Below are 20,234 nucleotides of genomic sequence, written 5' to 3' on the forward strand. Positions count from 1 at the left end.
ATGTGCACTAAAAATGTAAAACATTTAAATTGTTTTATCCCACATTTGACTAAATCTGAACCAATTTAAGAAATTAAATTTGACTGTTTGGAACATTAGTGGGTCGGGCTCCAAATCTCAAAATAATCTCATCAGCAATGATGGAATTGATGATCTTATCTACAATTTAACTCATATTTGCTTAACTGGTGAGTATTAGGCACAAATAACTTGTTTACACATTTAGGTAGCTTTTAGGGCGGAAACATCTTCAGATAAATGAAAACAATTATATATACTTGGAAATGAACAATTATATATAAAGTAAAACCCAAATATATATATATATATATATATATATATATATATATATATATATATATATATATATGTGATTTTATATATATTTGGGTTTATATATATATATGGGTTTTATTTGGCTGTTTCAGACAGTGAAATTGAAATGAATACACACACACACACATATATATATTTGGGTTTTCCATATATATATTTGGGGAAAACCCAAATATATATATATGTGTGTGTGTGTGTATCTGTGTGTGTGTGTATATATATATTCCTTTATATATATATTCATTTCGATTTTGCTGTCTGAAACGGCCAACGAAGCTTCGCACAGCCCTAATATATATATTAGGTATTAGGGTTGTGTGAAGCGTCACCGGCTGTTTTGAACAGCGAAATCAAAATGAAACAGAGGGCTTCAAAACAGCCTCAAAACAAAACAAGGTCAGTTGAAATATTTCAAAAGTTTTGAAATGTTTTGAGTTTCAAAGCTGAAGCTGGACTTGCCTGCAGGGAAACAGAAAGTAAGGAGAGGGAGGAGGAAGAGGAGGGAAGGACTGCTCTCATATTGCCTATGTAGCTGGCCAGTGACTGTGATCCTTCCCTGAGGTTCCTTCCAATCCCAGTGCTCTGCGGGAGGGATGGAAAAACAGAATAAAAGGCAGCATTGTTTGAACTGGCCTGCTTTCTGCCTTGGTGTCAGTTATACTGAACTGTGTGTTCCAGCAGCTCAGCGTCAGACAACAAAGACTATAGCAGTAATCTTCTGAAGGATTTCCTACTTGCTAGCCTAGACTAGCCTAGCAAGAGGGATTGCAGAATACCTTTTTGGCTTTTTCTTTCTTCTAGACACTTTTATTTTATTATTATATTCATTGATTTTTTTTTAATTTAATAATTATATTGGATAGGATAACACTATCAGATTTAATGTATATAGGAAGGCAAATATATTTATATTTTATTTCTATACATTTAAAGCTTTGTAGCATACATACATATATATATATACATTATAGAACTCATATAGGAAGAAAGACACATTTATATTTGTTTTTATACAGTTCTTCTTTGCACTATGCACATACCAACATTATTGAATTTATATAGGGAGAAAGTTATATATTTCTTGCAAAACATTTATTCTTTGCACCACACACACACCAACGATATTGAATTTATATAGAAACACAAATACATTTATATATTTGCAGAAAAGGAAACCATAAAACACACCATGAAGCATGGTAGAAAAACAGCTGGCAAGCCTTCAGGGAGAGGCGGAAGAGGGGGTAGAGGAAGATCTGTAAGTTCCACCCTGCATCAAACTGAGATGCAGCCTCTTTTCTCCAGCTAGAAGGGATGAGGCTTCCACAGGCAGCAAGGAGCGAGGAGCAGTGCCAGTGCCACTGCCTGTGCCTGAGACTGCATCCCTTCCACAAGCACCAGCCAGAACTGCCCCCACCACCATGGCAACAACAAGCAGCAGCACTGGCACCAGCATGACAGCCTACCCCACCCCCATTTCACTTCCCGTGCTGAGCCTTCCAATGCCAGAGGAAGAGCTGGAGCTGGACCTGTATCTGAATGCCTTAGCAAGGGAAATTCTGGAGAAGGAGGGGAATCATCTGAGTTTGTTTTCCATACCCCTCAAGTTTCCCCTAGAGCCAGTTCTCCTTCCCTAGAAGGCACTTCAGAGGAGGTTGGCATAGAGGTGGAGACAAACGGCTCAGCTCAGTCCACTTGCTGTGCCACTTGCTGTGCCTCTGCCTGAGGAGGGGGAAAGTGCAGCAACATCCACAGATGCACCCACACCCCAGAAGTGAGCGGGTAGTGTGGTTTGGGATCATTTTGAACTGGTAGATGATCCCACATATGCCATCTGCCTGTACTGCTGAGTCAAATTCAGCCAGGGCAAGGAAACAAAACATATGAGTACCACAGGGATGCTGATGAATCTCTGCAGATGCCACCCCTTCTCCTCAGTCTGGCATCAGTGGGAGTGTGCCCAAAGGGAAGTTCCCTTACCTCTCCAAAGCCCCCATCCTTCAAAAGTAGAGGCAGGCCACCCTGGAACAGTGTGGGAAGAGCAGACAGAAAGCGGGGCTCATTGCAAGGGTGAGCAAGATCACCCAGAGCATTGGGGAGATGCTTGCTGTCAGTGGCCAGCCCTTCTCCTTAGTTGAGCAGCTAGGGTTCAGGCAGCTCATGGCACTCATGGCCCCATCCTACCAAGTGCCTGTACATACCACCTTCAGCAGGATGTTGGTGCCTTCTTTATATGAGGCATGCAGGGAGTGCTTGAGGGAGAAGCTGTGCAAGGCGGGTCCACAGTTAGCCTTACACTTCACCTCGGACATTTGGAGCATCCAGGGTGGCAATCATGCCTACCTCTTCCTCACAGGGTACTGGTGTGACAAGTCTGGCCATCGGTGGGCTCTCCTTCAAGCCAAGGTGATGTATGAGTCCCGCACATCAACAGAGATCATGGGGATCATGAACTGCTTGGTGCAGACTTGGCTTGCTAAGCAGGGCAAACTCACCCACAGGTTAATGGTCACCAACAATGGGGCCAATATGCTCAAGGCAGTCTGTGTTGCCAACTTCGTTGGTACCCACTGTATGGCACACAAGTTCCATCTCATTGTCAGGGACACCTTGGAGGGGGACAGGGCTGCTGGTGATGGCACCAGCACCACCAGCAAGCTCATTTCCAAATGCAGGGAAGTAGTAGGCTACTTCCACCAGAGCATCAAGGGAGGCAAGATGCTGTGGGACAAACAAGCAGAGTGGAACATCCCACAGAACAAAATCATTCAGGATGTGGAGAATCGGTGGAACTCCACATACCTGATGCTTGAGAGGCTGGTGGAGCAACAGAAGGCCATCAATGAGATGGCCTTGCTCAGGGAGATTGGGATCAGTGCCCCCCCCCTGAAAAGAGCTGTGTGGGATACCATCTCCCAGATCTTGGTGGTCCTCAAGCCCGTCCTCAAGGCCACTGAGGCCCTCAGTGCTGCTGATGCCCTCTTTAGCCAGGTGATCCCCATACTGAGGGAACTTCAGAACCAAATGGAGAGATTCCAGGGGATCAATATTCCTGGCTAAGGCAAGCCACTATCACCAGACATGCAGGCACTGGTGAGGTGGCTGAAGGAGGGCATCAGGAAATGCCTTGATCCCTTGCGGTCCAATATTGTCCATGTGTTGGCTGCCATGTGTGACCTGAGGGTGAATGGCAGCGTATGCAGCAGCCAAACCCAGAATAAGTGGACAGAAGTGCAGCAGCCAAACCCTGAAACTGTGGATGGACTCAGGGAGACATAACAGTGGTGGTGGGGGGAATCAAGATGGGGATCCAGTGTCCCATGCTACCATGTCATCCACCAGCCAGTCTCCTGCTCCACCACAGACACTGCCAATGTGGGCCAAGGGTATGGCTTCCAAGGTGGGGTCCAGAGGCACCAGACCCCACCAGGGGGATGTAGCAGCACAGGTAAAATTGCAGAGGTACCTGGGGAGTCAGATATCCTGCAGGTTGTAGTGTGTCAGAATTACACTATCTAGTTTGGCTGCCTGAGATGCTGCTGATGCTACTGTGCTACTGCTCACTATGTTATTTTATACCTGTTGTCATTTAAAGTGGTGGGCTGGACTGAGGCTGTTGGGGAGGAGGAGGCCTCATTGGGGCACACTACCATGTTGTGTAGAGGCCCCAGTGCCACTGAGAGCACACCTTAACACATACACAAGTTTTGCCTATCAGTAGCCTGAGGTAGTTTCCTAGAAGCCCCTGCACCTATCTCCTTGAAACTTGGCAGGATTTGTGGCTTCATTGGGGGCTACCATGCTTGCAGTTTTCACCCTGCTGTGGCTTAACACACGCAACATGAGTTTTGCTTTTAAGAATTTGAGATACAGTTTCCCAGAAATTCCTACTTCTATCTCCACAAATCTTGGCATACTTCATTGCCTCAGGAGGGACTACCATCTCTGAAAATTTCATTTGCATTAGGCAAGAAATGACAAAGATATAGGCTGTGTTGTGCTTCCCCATTATAGCCTACGGGCAAAACGTCCAAACAGAGAAACTGTTTTGACAAAACAAAACAGAACAACATTTGAAATGAAACATTGTTCCATTGAAACAGAAGTCAAAACGGAATGGTGCCATTTCATACAGCCCTAATTAATATATATATATAAATATATATATATATATATATATATATATATATATATATATATATATATATATATAATCGTGTATTTTGATAAAAGCTGTTTTACTTTGTGTGTATCTATATACACATAAAGTATATGTATATTCATGCACACAGTAGAAGAGTTCTACTATCAAAATACATGATCAAACAGAGCTATGCAAATTTTAGAACACAAACAGTGAAGCAGAGTGCTGTTTCAAACCATATACATATAGTTAATACCATGTATTCTGATAATAGTACTCTGTTTTACTCTCTTTCTCTCTCTGTTTGTGTAAACACATGCATACAGTAAAATAGTTCTATCACCTGAATACATGATCTATATTGAAATTGGAAGATGAAACTACAATCATACAGACCTTCAAAAATATCTTAATGCCTTCTTTGTAACTCAGACTATAAACTCTGTGAATGATATAACTGATAATTCTCCCAGATGCAAGAAAATTGAACAGGGACTTCCATTGTGAACTGTCATAAACTCTCCTTCTCACTGTCTTTCTAAAGATTTAATCCAGGAGCAGGCAATTATTTCAGGTGGAGGGCCACTTACTGAGTTTTGGGTAGCTGTCGAGGGCCATATAGGTAGCTCTGGCCCTTGTGATTTGCCCTGCCCCCAGTCACCATATTGGGGCCAGAAGTCCTACCCCCAACCCCTGTCCTTTGCCACTGGAAGTCCTTCCCCTAGCCCTGGAAGTACTCCTTTTGGAGACAAGGGTTCTGCAGTCTTGAAACCAGAAAAAAAAATCCAAATTATATACCAAAAAAAAAAAAAAAAATCAACTATATCTTATTTTAATATTATTTTAAAATATTTTTGTACTGATTTATGTGTTTATAAATTGTATCTAAGGGTGACTGTATAATAGCTCAAAATACAGTCCTACTGTATGTTGTGTGTGGACAGTAGGGGGGTGTATGTGATGGGGTGTGTGTGCGGTGGGATGTGGGTATGATGGGTGGGGTCTGTGTTTAGGGTGGGGGCTATGAGAGGGTGTGGGGTTATAGTAGGTGGGGTGGGAGAAAGAAAGATAGGGCCAGGGTGAGGGCTCCATCTCATGCAGCTCTAGCAGACTGCATGTGAGCCTCATGCGATACAGCCAGGTAGACTCCATGCCCAGGCACTGTGTTCCCACTGCCCCACCCTGGGTCCCTGCCAGTCCCAGGGCACTTTCATGGGCTCTGCGTTCCCCCTCCCAGCCATTTCCTTACACTCCTTTGTGCATGCTTGCCTACCACTCCCCGTAACTTGTTGTGCCACTTCTCATGGCTCTTGCCACTCTCTGTGGCCCCTGCCAATCTGCATGGCCCCCACTACTCCCCATGCCACTTCCCATAGCCCCTGCTGCTTCCCACACTGCTCCCTGTGTTACCTGTGGCTTCCTGTCCTGGTCCCTGTGGCCCCTGCTGCTTTCTACACTCCTCCCCACGGCCCATGCTGCTCCCCATGGCCCTCACTGCCCCTGGCAGTCCCTGCAATTCACCGCGCTGCTCCCCATGGCCCCCACTGCTCCCCATGGTCCCTGCCACTCCCTGCAGCCCCTGCTGCTTCCCACACTACTCCCTGTGGTCTCCACCACTTCCTATGCTGCTTCCCGTGGCCCCTGCCACTTGCTGCACCACTCCATATGACCCATATTGCTCCCCATGGCCTGCACCATTCCCGGCCACCCCACCACTCACTACGTTGCTCCCCACAGCCCCCGCCACTCACTGCTTCTTGCACCACTCCCTGTGGCTCTCACCACTGCCAGAATATATAATTCGGAATTTTTTTCTTTTTGTTTTTTTAATAGGATTTAAGCTATAACTATTCAAGTTATTGCACTTTATTACTAAGCTATAAGTAACTGCTTAAGTTACTACATATTAATATTTTTAAATATGTGGTATTCCTGTGGTGTACACTTAAACATTGAAATAGAAAATCAAAAACAGGCAGCCTGCCAGCAGGATATCCACCATCACACAGCTAGTGAATACTAACAGTTCTCCATGGAAGTCAGCAAAAGAAGCAAGCTGGTGATAAATATTAAGAAAATGAAGAAAATCACTTGGTGCATAATGAATCATGTAGGAAAAAGAAAAGACAAACAGAAGAGCAGGCACTATGTGAGGATGTGTTAGTGTGTCAAGATCTGCTTTACCATCTCACAGTACAATGAAGCCCAGCATTGCCTGCCAGCTTGCTTAAGATTTCACAGATGGTGTGTGCAAGTGCTGTATTTCATTATGCTTTTGCTATGACCACTATTTTTTATTCATTTATCATTTTTCATACTTTTTGTGATATTTTTATTTTGTTCAAATCTACAATCTCTAAGCATTAAAATGATATAGATTTTTATAGGGATACATTAAATGCAAATACCTTAAAATAATATATTATCTACTCCTTGAAGGATTAGTATACAGATCCCTCCATCTTCCCATCTCCTTTGTTATCATTTTCACTTGATTTCATATTGTTTATGATAGACATACATAGGTCAGATTCACATACATAGTTGATATATTTCTGATTTTTGTGTTGCATATCAAATGTCAATAAAGGTGAGGAGAAAAAAAACCAAATATGGTAATCTTGTTAGCAACACAGAAGCTTATTACCAGGGATCCTGGTTTTCTCTGATTTAAAAAAAAATATATATCCCCAATTTTCGGTTAAAAAAAGGAACCCAAAATCCACATTTTTCCATAATTAAAATGAAACATCACTAATATATAGATATTAATTTTAATCATGGAAAAATTAGATTCTGGAGTATGTTTTTTTAACTGAAAATTGGAGGGTTTTTTTTTAAATCGGAGAAAACTAGGATCCCTGCTTATTACAGCCAACAAATGTCTGTGGGATGGGAGGTAGAGGAAAGAAATACATTTGTATTGTCTTAGCTCCAAATCAATGGAAAAATAGGACCTGATTCTCTACTCATGCCGCTGTAACTTATGTTTCATGTTGGAATAGAATCAGATTCAAAGGGTTTTTTTCATGATTCCACATTAGGAAGGCAGAAATCAAATGGAACCCCAGTGAAGTCAATTGAGTTATATGAGTGTGAAGATGGTATTGTTCTTTTATAATGGTGTATAAAGACTTCAGAAAGGAATTGAGTGTTTCATTTTCTCATGTTGTGATGTTGCCTCTAAGTTTGTCTGTGATTGATACATGGCAAAGTTAAGCTAATTAATATTGCACAGACCACTCTACAGCTTGAGTAGTTATAGTTTTCACTCTTCATTATTTATATGCAGATAAGGGTCAAATGACTGTGTAAAATTTCTTCAAGCTTGCAGGCATATCTGGAATGAATTATAAATGTGACTGGGATAATCAGAATGTTAATAAAGAAAAACTGGCTAAAATCATTTACTAAGTGAGAATTCATTAAGTAAATAGGGGAAATAAAATAATTTCAGTCATCTATTAAGAAAGTCTGTGTAAACATAAACGATGTTAAATATGATTATTTACAGTTGGTCCAAGAAAAGGTATAACAACCCCCCCCCCCAAAAAAAAACTTTTGCTTCTTCTATATATCCTGAGCCACCATGGATACAGCAACACTCCAACCCTACTAAGCCAAGAAGCATATTTTATTGTGAATGCATAGGTGTTCTCTATAAATATTAATGATTTAATTAACAATTATTGTATTAAATACTGAGACATGGGCTGTGAGGCTTGCAGCAGAGGTAGTCTGGGGGAATAATGCCACTGCTATGAGCCTCCTGAAGTTTGGGGCTCACAGCAGGGGCAGCATTCACCCTTACTGCCCCCCATGTACCTCAGGAGTGGCAAAAGTAGCAGCATTTTTCCTGCCTCTGCCACTGTGACCACCACACTTCACAACACTCACAGGGGCAGCAGTGATCTCCCTGCTGCTGCCGCTGTGAGTGTCACAGCAACATCAGCTACAGGGCTTACAGAAAGGGCAGAGTGGGGGAATACTGGGGGTGATACTAACTCTGCAGATAACCCCACAGCTTAGGAGTCTCATGGCCGTGGCAGTGTACTTCCCATTGTCCCTGCTGAGATCCCTGTAGCTGAAGAGGCTGCCCCTGCTGAGAACCAAGGAGGTTCACAGGGGAAGCAGCATTTCCCGCCCCCCCAGAAGCCCCACAGCTGACAACACTGCCACCACTGAGAGTCTTTCAAGCTGTGGGGCTGGCAGAGGGTAGTGCACCCCTGTGTGGCTGTTAGCCCCTCAGTTGATGAGACTCCCAGTCATGGGGGAGCACTTGCCCACACATGCAATTAATGGCATGATTAGAACAAGCTACAAAGTTACTACATGTGTTTTTGTGGAATAACATTGTAGCTTATTGCTTGTTTTATTATGCCATTAATTGCTTGTGTAAGTGGGTCACAACTTAAGGCGTGCTTACCTGGTTAATTACACCTTAAGTGTACATGTAGAGGGGTCCTCAGAGAAGTAGGATGTGTTGCAATGTGAAATTGCATATGCAATTTCTGGAGAAGAGAGTTTTCCAAGTTGCTGCCAAAGCATGGCAATTTTTGTTCATTTGATGGTCTTCTATAGATTCCTAACAGTGAGAGTCTCTTTTTAAAGAAGGGCGGGGGGGGGGGGGGATAGAAAATGAAAAAGAAATGAGACTGGTGAGGGAGTGAACAAGTAGGTAAAAAGAAAATCAAGAAGTAGAGGTGTAAAATAGCTATGTTTTGATGCAATAATAGACCCCTATTGTGGAAATGGATCTGTCAGAGAAATTTGATTTTGGTGACTTACATAGCTGAGCTTGGTGGATCCAAAGATTTATACAATAGCAGACAGCTCCTATTTTAATAAAGAAAGCAAAAGATACGAGATAACCCCGCTGATTTTTGCCATGGTAATGCTACTGGTAATAATTGATATGCTCCACCCTTGACTCAAGAGGAAAAAAACAGAAGGAAAAAAATGTAAGAGAAAAGAAGGTTTTCAATGTCCATTTTATAAGCAGACAGAATATTATATATAAGAAGGGCCAAATTTAATAAATGGATACAGCTGCAGCTTTTATTACTGAAGTTCACAGTCTTGTTGGACATTGAAAACAGAGGCTATTAAAAAGAGCTAATAACAGCTAATAAGGGCTCAAAGTGGGGGCACCATTAACAAAACTGTCCCTGCTGTAAACCCCACAGCCAACATGGACTGTAGGACATGCAGCAGGGCCAGCACCAAGATCACTGTTCCTGCTATGAGCATTCGTATACGTTTATCAGCATAGCCTCAGTTGGACCTGGGTCTCACACTATCCCAAGCTATAGCTAATGAAGAGTCATAAAGAAACTGTTGTGTGACTTATGTACTCACTGCATAGGGGAGACTGGCATCTGACACTCTTTGTGCAGTAAAAACAAAAGACACAAATGTGAAAGAAGCAATTATAGGAAGAAAGTGTATTGAAAAGAATATTCATATATTAAATAGAAAGAAACAAGAAAAAAACATTAAAAAATGTGGTAAAACACAAATTCACAGAGGCCAAAGTGTGGAAAAGTAACAGAGTGGCACAAGAAAGGTTATTTTGCCATTGTTGATCCTCAAAGTAAAAGAAATGATGCAAAAATAAATGTTACTTCAGGCAAAAATTAGTTCATACTTCTTTGTATTATATCTCCATAAGATCGGGAAATAGAACAGAATACAAAATTAAACTTAATGGCTAAAATCTTAAATTTAAAATTATACTGGAACACCGATCACTGAAGTTCCAGGAGAACATTGTCACTAATCACAGCCTGGAGATATGACTCTATGCCAATTGTGCGTAATTCAAACTTCATTGAAGTCTATTTTCAAGATACACTTTCCAGGATAGGGGATCCACTCTGAATGTGTAATATACTTTGTGTACTAAATGTGATGTAATGCACTGTAATGTAAATGTACAGCAGCAGGGGGAGCAACCCTGCTGACTGGATTTGGACTACAACTCCCAAGAGTCCCTGGGGGCAATAGCCCTGCAGAACTATGCTGACTGCATTGAGACTACACCCCCCAGAGACACTGGGGGCAGAGAGACAAAGGGAAAGGAAAGCAGGGAACAGCAGCAGAGCATGGGATGAAGCAGCAGAGGGAAAAGCCTGGTGGGAGAACCCAGAGGAGTGGCAGACCTGGGACTGCAGACTGTTGCAAAGGGACTAAGAACATGGAAGCATATGCAGATGACAACTGAGCGCTCCGGCCTAGAGCATGTGCAGATGGCAATTGAGCACTCTGGTACACCCCTGGAGGTATGGAAGGGTTTAAGGTTTCTTGAGTGTATGTATCATGGTATTAGTGCTCACTACCTGTTACCTGCTCCTGAGTGAATTCACCAGTGTTACTACTTCAACCTCTTAGTTTCTAAGTGTGTGTACTTTAATGCTAATGTTTATCTACCTGTACCTGTTCCTTTCTCCTTAACCTGTTTAGCTTGTGACCCTAATCCGTAGCATTTTCTATATTCAAATGGGAACTTCCCTCTTGGCTTTCTGTGCCAGTTCCTGGGGTTGCAAGGTTTGGTACATATTAAACCCCCAGCATGTTTGCAAACAGAACTATATATGCATGCATATGTGTAGATTACCAAATCACCACACAGCAAGGACACATGACCTGCTTTTGCACCTTTCAGATCCTTTTTCATATAACAAAATTCATTAATAAAGAATAACAGTCAAAGACTAGGATTGCCCTGCAGAGCTGTATGTGGCTCAGGAATTATTAAACTGCACAACCCTGCTTTTCATGACTATTTGTGGACTATTTGTGTTACTTGATAAACTGGAAAATGGAAGGACAGTTCTAAAAATGGAAAATTATTTACATGTAATGGGAAGACTAGATACTCCCCTAATACTGTTATTAACAATTCAAAGAGCACAGTTATTTAAGGAACTGGAATTTTTCAATTGCATATGTGTTCAGGGGATGTATCCACATACTTTATTGATAAAATAAACTGCTAAGGGAGTATAGATTAAATGGTGGCTTCAGTACGTTTGTGCCCTCACAGTTTCATGGCACCTTGTTAACAGATTTTCCCATCACTTTGTGGTTCGCTCGTTTATTAGGGGTATGTTACTGGGGTCTCTGTAATGCTATCAATGTGCTGCTTGTGTTACTTGTGTTTCTAGATAGATCTGTATCTCTCCCGTGGGCAAGTCCTCACCCCCAATGGAACTATCTTGCAAGACTCAGTTCCAATGGGGCTGGGTTCCTCCAGCCACCAAATCAGTCAAATTCATACACACACACCCTGACGAAGGGTTTTTGAACCCAAAAGCTTGCTTAATAACTTTTTTCCAACTATTTGGGTTGGTCTAATAAAAGATATCAAATTCACCCGAGGAACCTTGTCTGCCTATGTCCTTAGACCAACATGGCTACAACCTAAACCCCTACACACACACACACAGATTAATGTGACATGCCTGACCCGGCTGGGTTGATCAGCATGTACAGGCTGACACTCTAATATGCTAGGAATCAGTTCATTAAGTTAACGATAAAATGCAGTCAGACACAAGCACACAGGTGAACAGAATGCCTCTGAATCAGGCTGGGTGTCCAGCTGACACCCTCATGGGTCAGCATTCAGTTCATAAGGGAATGGCTGAGCCAAACTGGGTCAGTCAGCCTATACAAGCTGATCCCCTTATGTTTCTCAAACTCAGCGAATCCCAATCTTTTGCCCTAACTGTCCTAGTAATGGTAATATCTTGATGAGCGAATCCCACACTATTTTGGGGCTTCACAGGGATCTTTGGCTTAGGTAAAAGAAGTGTTGCTGTAGAGCAAGTGGGGATGGGAGAGTAGAGAAGGAAAAATACACCCAGTTACCACCAGTTTGACAATAAAAGTTATTTATTGCTAAGTATATGAAATTTTTGATGGTACTAGTAATAAAAGCCATGTAAGGAAAAACAAAAACAATTACAATATTACCCATGTTCAGTTGAGTATTTGGGGAAACCTAGCTCAAGCTTAACTAATAAAATTCAAGTTCAGAAAGCTATGCCTAGAGAGAAAAAGAGAGAGAGAGAGAGAAGAGAGATGAGATCTCACCGTTCAAAGGCACTCAGGTGTTTTGTTGACAGGCAAAGTTCCTAGCACTATCGTTGAAGGTTAAACAGGAGACCAAAAGAGGCAATCTGTTTATCCCAGCTTCTTGAGAATAACAGTGGATGGTGTCAGAGAGATTTCTCCCTCCTGAAGCACACTGTTTGCTGCTTTACAGCTTTCTTATGCCCTTAGTCCAGCCTCTTTAAAGCATTCTTTTAATTGTGTAAATCATGTGGGTCCCAAGCCGTAATTGACAGGGAAAATCCTGTTATATAAACAATTTCAATTTAAATGAATTACCTTTTTCAGTGACAAGGGGTTATCTGGTTTGGAACATCTCAAGAAACTGATTAAAAACCAGGAAAAACATAACATTTTAAAGAGTAACCAGACACCTAGGAGCTGGATTGAAATTGTTATGAATATAGAAGAAACTGGAAGGGATACCACATTATTCTTTCTTAGATGGCCTAGCTATGCTTGCACCGTGAAGTCAGTATCAGTGTTTTGTATTTTACGTGTTGTGAATAAGCCTCAGCTTAGCATGACTTTCAGATTTTACTGTTGTCTTTTAACAAACTTAAGGGGATTATTTGGAGTGTTCATAAACTTTGTGGGGAGGACTTCCACCAGTCATCCCGGGAAAAGTATGACTTCATTTGTGGTCAGGGCTCCAACATTCTGCATGTTGTGATGAACCCTTAACCATTGTTCAAATGTCACCCATACCCCCTCTGACTCAGTCTCTTGCCTCAGCATTCCCCAACCTGGAGTTTTAGTCAATCAAGTTTAAATAGGCCTCCTGTACTGGGACTGGGGAATGTACAGCCCTAGATGCCTATTAAATTTTTCTTCTGCTTAGTTCTGGTTAAATAAGGTGTGTGTGTGGTGGGGGGGCAGTCCTTTGTAAGTACAGCAAGCTGGGTGCCAGGGTTCCCTCAAGAACACAGAGCTGACAGGTAACAACTTCTTTGATTTATTGATAAGAAAAGGCAGGCAGGCAGGAAGGAAGGAAGGAGAATTCTACAGAATGGAAGATAAATGTTCCCATGACTACTGGGAGCAGGGAGATTGTTATACTACCAAATCCCAGTGGAAAAATCACAATCTTTTGGACCTTAAGCTTAATAAAAGTAGAACAGAAAAAATTCAGTATTGCTACAGTAGACTGGAAAATATACTGTATCAGATATCTGAGACAAGATATCATCAAAGGTATTTTGCAAATCCTCCTTGCTATGCTATAGAATTTACACTGATTGCCTGTTTGGAAGACACTGTATCATTTGGTTTCCATACAACATATTTTCTAATGGCTGCAACACTATGAATTGGGAATGCTACATAATAAAATGAACTTGAAAAGCTACTGTGATTTCCACTGTTTTGACAAAATAATTTAAAAAACAGTCCAATCATTATAGTAGTGGATCGATCTTCAGGTGATTTAGAAGCAAGACTCTCACCAAAATAGTGGATCTGAAAGTGAAGTCCTGTTGCATTTAGAATAGGAAACATCAGAGAAACCAAGCATCTGTATGGTCAAATGTAAAAGGAAGCTCTACTGATTATTGTTTTGCTTGAATTGTATCATAGAAACACACCACAATCCCTTAGCATCATACTGAGTTCAAAACCACTGAATGACTTTCCAGCTGTTTCAGAGATTCTGACAATTACTAATTTTAAATGTGATTTTTTTTTTTTTAACATTGAAAACATAGTCTAGGGGAACGTGTCATCTGTCTGAACACTCAAATGAACAGACACCAAAAGAAGTCTCTCTCTAATGGAGGACTATTAGTGCAACTCACCACCATCTCCAAGCTATGCAGTTAATATGTACAAGAGATTCTATTAACCTCTTGTAAGTTCCCCCATTATAGGAATAAGATGTCCACATATCTATTCATATAATATTTACTGTACCAGAAATAAATCCTTTCCACAAATGAATGAGTGACATCAAAATATAAACAAGTACGCCACAATCTGTATGATGGTCTGGTTTTACAAGGCAAATTCAGATCTGATAAAAAAAAATGTGTGAGCAACACAACAAGGAAAAATAAAATCTCTTCAGCCCTTCCTCTCTACAAAGCTACCAAACAGACCTAGAAAGGGCACGCATACATCCATATAGTCAATTAGTTCTTCAGACATATTGATTTAGTTCCACTTGCACAGACTTCATCAGTAGGGCTGTGCAAAGTTTTGGAGCTTCCAAATTGATTCAGAAAAGATCCAGAAAAGGTTTGGCGATTCAGAGATTCGGCCATAGAGTATAATGGGGAAACAATGAAATATCTATAACTATGTTGTTTTGTGGCTGATTTAGACGAAACTTGCAGGGGCAATAGGTCTTGCTGAGGCAATACAGTCTGCCAAGTTTCAAGGATATAGGTGCAGGGGTTTCTGGGAAACTGCATCTCAAGCTGGTAAAACTCATGACATAGGTGACACTGTGTCTGTGTTAAGGCACAGGGGGATGGAAACTGCAGGCCTGCTAGGGCCTGCTGCAGCCAAAAGCCTGCCAGCTGTCAGGAGATAGGTGCAGGGGGAGTCTGGGTTCTGGGGCCCTGTATCTCTGGCCTCAAGCAGGCAAAACTCATGCATGGGTGGTTGTGGGACTGTGTGTGTGTTTCAGGTGCACAACATGGCAGCGTCCCCCTGTGAGGCATTCTCCTCCCCTGCAGCCTCAGTCTGGTCCATTACTTTAAATGACAGCAGGTCAAAATAACTTAGCTGGCTCAACACCAATAGCACCAGCATTGTCAAAGTACCCAGACGGAACTGTCACAGAGCCTTTCTTTGTATAAAGGAATTGCCAGCAAGAAGTAAAGATGTTGTGTTGGGTATATGTTACTCATGGTGTGTGATGGCTTACCTTGTGTTTTTATGTTTGTATGTTTATTATGAAAAAAAACCAAAATAGTTAGAAAAATATATCTGAGGAAGTTTTTGGGTTGAAAAACACTTTGTCAGGCTGAAGAAATATGTGCAGTTGGTGTGTCTCCTGATCCTGTATGGAAGGAATAGTAAAGAAGCTAGAGGTTGGCCTGGCACTGCAGGCAAGAAAGCCAGTCAGTGAAAATGGAAATGCAGGTGTCATGGGGTAAGGGACAGACTGGGGTTGGGGCGGGGGAAAGAGGGATGTAGCATTGCAAGTGAAAGTGCAAAGGTGCAGTTTCCCAGAAACCCCTGCACCTCTCTCTTTGAAAGCTTGCAGGCTTCATGGCCTCAGCAGGGGCTACCATCCCTGCAGTTTTCACTCTGCTGTGCCTTAACACATACACGGTGTCACCTAAGTCATGAGTTTTGCTTGTCACCTGCTTGAGGTGCAATTTCCCAGAAACCCCTGCACCTATCTTCTTGAAACTTGGCAGGCTTTGTGGGCTCAGCAGGAGCTACCACCCTGCAGTTTTCACCCCATTGTGGCTTAACACATACACATGACATGAGTTTTGCTTTCAGGACTTTGAGGTTCATTTTCCCAGAAATCCTACATCCATCACATTGAAACTTGGCAGGCATCATGCTCTCAGCAGAGGCTACCATCTCGGCAAGTTTCATCCAAATCAGCCAAAAAACAACTAGGTTATGTATATTTAATTGTTTCCTGATTATACTCTATGGTGGAAGCTCCAAATTGGCTCCGAATGTTCTGAAGTGATGTGGCCGAATCGAATCGGGAAAACGATTCAGATCTCCGAATTAAATCTCTGGCATTCAAATCGGCTGAATCCAAATCAGAATCAAATAGTTCCCTATTTGCACAGGCCTACTCATCAGTTAATGTCATCCAGAAACTAAAGTTGATATTTGCAATACATTTAAGTTTAGATACTTTATCGGTGAAACATTCTTAGTATTTGCAAAGAATTATTATCTTCAGCATTGAACTAGCAGTCCACATTATGTATAAACAATGGGAAGATATACAGATGTCATTAAAAATCAAAGGATCTAAATTAACACTTGATCCTTGTGCTTATCAGTCAACATAACTTACATCTACACAATGTCTAGCAGAATTTCTGAAGGAAGATTATGGATGGTTCTATCAATGGGACCTTGTTACATCCACATGGCCCAAGGTGATGAAATTTTGAACACAAGATGCTGAAGTAAAATATTGATAATACTTCAATGAAAACTCTGGCCAGGTACAAACATTACGCATAAACTTGTACAAATGACTGAAAATTGGTCTACACCTATAACAGAACAGAAGGTCTGTGCACATAGACTGGTTTAAAAATGGGGGAATCCTTTTTTCCTCTTTACTGTCTAAAATTTCAGTTCATGTAACCCTAATTGCAGACACTCTACTGTCAAGAAACAAAGCCCATTCCTAAACTAACAAATGTCTAGCCTTCCAAATAGCCACTTTAACACAAGGCAACAAAACCCTAACCTCCCATCCATGCCCTCCCTTAGCCCATAAAACACATTTTCAAAAGACACCCCATCTCCTTTTCCCATGCTTTTCAACAAACTAGCCACCCCACACACTTTCTGTGCATAAAAACAGTCCCATAAAATGTAAAACACTAACTCGTCTTTATCACAAATTTCCCTCAGAAATTTTCTACCTATCTAATCCCCACCGATGCAAAGTTTCCCTTCCCAGTAATATTTTCTGCACTGCCCCCCCCCACACTAACACCTTATGCTCCCCTTTCCACTCTTTTCCTACCACCCCTTTCCACACATGTTTAACTTGGTTCCACTCCAATTCCCCCACATCTGTAACTACCTCCTTTCCCCTCAGAAACTTAAACACTCCTTTTGAATATCCCCCAACGCATCCAGCCCCAACCCCTCTAATCCCTATGCTTTAAGAAAAGCCCCCAGTTCCTCATACTGCAGTGACATCCTCCATGCCCACAATCCTTTCCACATTTCCCCATATAAACCCAATCTGCTTAATACCTCCCTGCTCAAAACCTACAAAAAACTCCCCACTATCCCCATTCCCCCCCTTAATATCACTCACCACCATCTTCAGAACATGAACATAAAAAAAATGTATTTAAGTTTGGCAGTCCCCATTCCCTCCAACCCCTCCTCCTTATACAGTTCCACCCTAGACACTCTCTCCATCCCCCCACCCCCTCCAAAAAAACAAACACAAGAACCTTTTCAGTCTTTGTGCCTGTAGCCAGGACAGCAGATACATGATTCCTGTAAACAGAATCAGTGGCAGTAGACACTGCTTTATTACCTGTACCTTACCTCTAAATGACAATCCCCGCATTCCCCACAACCCCTCCACCCACTTCACCCTTCCCTCCAATTTCTTGCACACCTTCTTCCCTTTCCCCTCAATGTCCATATTCACCCCTAGCACCTTCATCTTTTCCCTTTTCACCTTCAGCCCAAATGTCCCCAAATCACCCGAACTCCCCACTGCCAGCACCATACTTTTACCCACATTTACCTTGCCCCTGCAGCCTCCCCAAACCACTCAGCATGTTTCAGAACGCTGCACATCAAAACCTCATCCCTCACCACCACCATTACATCGTCCATATAAAGCGAACATTTAGCTTCCCCTCCCCCGGAAGACTCTCATCCCACTAATCACCCTATTCCCCCTAATTCATTGTGCCAGCAGCTCAATTGCACATACAAATAACTATGGTGATAGTGGACACCCCTGTCTCACCCCTGAATCTATCCCAAACGCCTCTCCCAAAATTCCCCTGACCATAACCCTGCTCTTCACTCCCCAGTAAATAGCCCTCCGCCACCCAACAAATTTCCCTGGTCACCCCATCTTATCTAATACCCTAAACAAAAATTTGTGCACAATACTATCATATGCTTTTTGTCAATCCAGATTCACCACTAATGAATTCCACTTCTTTTCCCAAATATAAGGTCACTAACAATTTAATGAGTTTGTGCTGCCCTTCTCCCCACCACCATGCAAGTTTGCTACCCTCCCATCACCTGTGAAAGTATCCTCTCTAAATGTGCTGCTAATATCTTAGTAAAAAAACTTATAGTCTATGTTTAGTAAAGTGATTGGTCTCCAGTTTTTAATGTCCTCCTTTCCCCCTTTCTTGTAAATCAGGGTCACCACTCCCTGTGCAAATCACTCCCCTATCCTTCCCCTTTCCATTATCTCTTTAAAAACCTCTAACAAATACCCCTTTACCAAATCCCAAAACTTCAAATAAAATTCAATAGAAATGCCATCCATCCCAGGTATTTTGTTTGCTGGCACTGCCCTTAAAGCCACTAGCATTTCTGTCTTGGAGATTTCTCCTATTAACCCCTTCCCATTCTCTTCCTGAACTCTCACTTCTAACCCACCCACAAATTCCTCGAGTTTTCCCCCGTCCATCCCTTTCTTTTTAAACAAACCCTCATAACATTTTGTTACCTCCCTCAATACCTCTCTAGACTCCTCCACCCTCGCCCCTTCTCTGTTCGTATCCCTCCCATCTCCCTTTTACATAAAATAGCTCCTCTACTCCTCCCACTCTTCCACCCACACCTCTTTTGCCAAAAATATTCTCTCTTGCATCCTCATCCTAAACCAATTTCCTCTCCCTCCCTTGTCCTTTCCAATTCTCTCTTCATCTTCTCCCCCCGCCCCACCCTTCTAATCAATCTCTGAACCTTCCCTTGCAATCGTTTTAATTTCCACTTCTTCCCCCTTGCCCTCCTTCTTCTCACCCCATCAAACCATTCCTGAACTCTCAATCACCTCCCACTATTCCCATCTCATAACAAAATACTGATATAACGTTCCCCATTGCTCATATGCCCTTCTAAGCGGGCACTCTGTTACTTTCTAACAGTGAAACATTCATCCTCTAAAGCCCTCTTCCCTTTCTCACTCCCTCCTCTATTCCCACCTCCACCTTCAACACCTAGTGATCAATCTCACACTTTCCCTTTATCAAAAACCCCTCAGAAACAAAAACATAATCTATCTTTGACATCCCCATCCCACCCAGATCCATTCTTATAAATCCCCTCTCTCCTTCCCAAACATTTAAAAACCCTTCATCTTTAACCCACCCCCTTAATCATTTTCCCATGTTGTCCAATGCCCCACCCTGATGCACCCTTTGCCACCCACTTTCATCAATAATACAATTAAAATCGCCAATTGATATCCTTGGCCCTCCCACCCCCCAAGCACAGCCCCATCTTTTGAAAGAAAAGTAAGCACTCCGCTCTTTATGCTGGCACGTAACTATTAAATAGTGCTACTTCAGTCCCCTCCACATCCACCAGTACTTTCTGCAGCCTACCTGCAACTAATTCTTGCACCTCCTTAATTTTTACACCTCCCTCCCACCCCAACAGCCCCACCCTCGCAGTCTTATTCTCATTTGTTCCACCCCACCAAAATGGCCCTAACCTCCATTGCTTCTCCAGGTGCTTATAATTCAGTTCCCAAGGCAAGCCACATTCCACCTGTCCCTCTACAGCTAATAATGTTTCCTTCATTGTATCCCACCTCTGTCTTTTATATAAATTCCTCACAGTCAATGAAGCAAGTATCAAGGACATTACAATAATATATAAACAAGCAGCCTTTCTCATATTTAATATGTCCCACTGCATAACCCTGGTATTTCTCTCACCTTCTCATCCCTGTCATCTTTGTAAGGTTCTTAATCACTGTCAAGCTCAG

This window comes from Alligator mississippiensis, chromosome 1 (genome assembly GCF_030867095.1).
Source record: "Alligator mississippiensis isolate rAllMis1 chromosome 1, rAllMis1, whole genome shotgun sequence".
NCBI lineage: Eukaryota > Metazoa > Chordata > Crocodylia > Alligatoridae > Alligator > Alligator mississippiensis.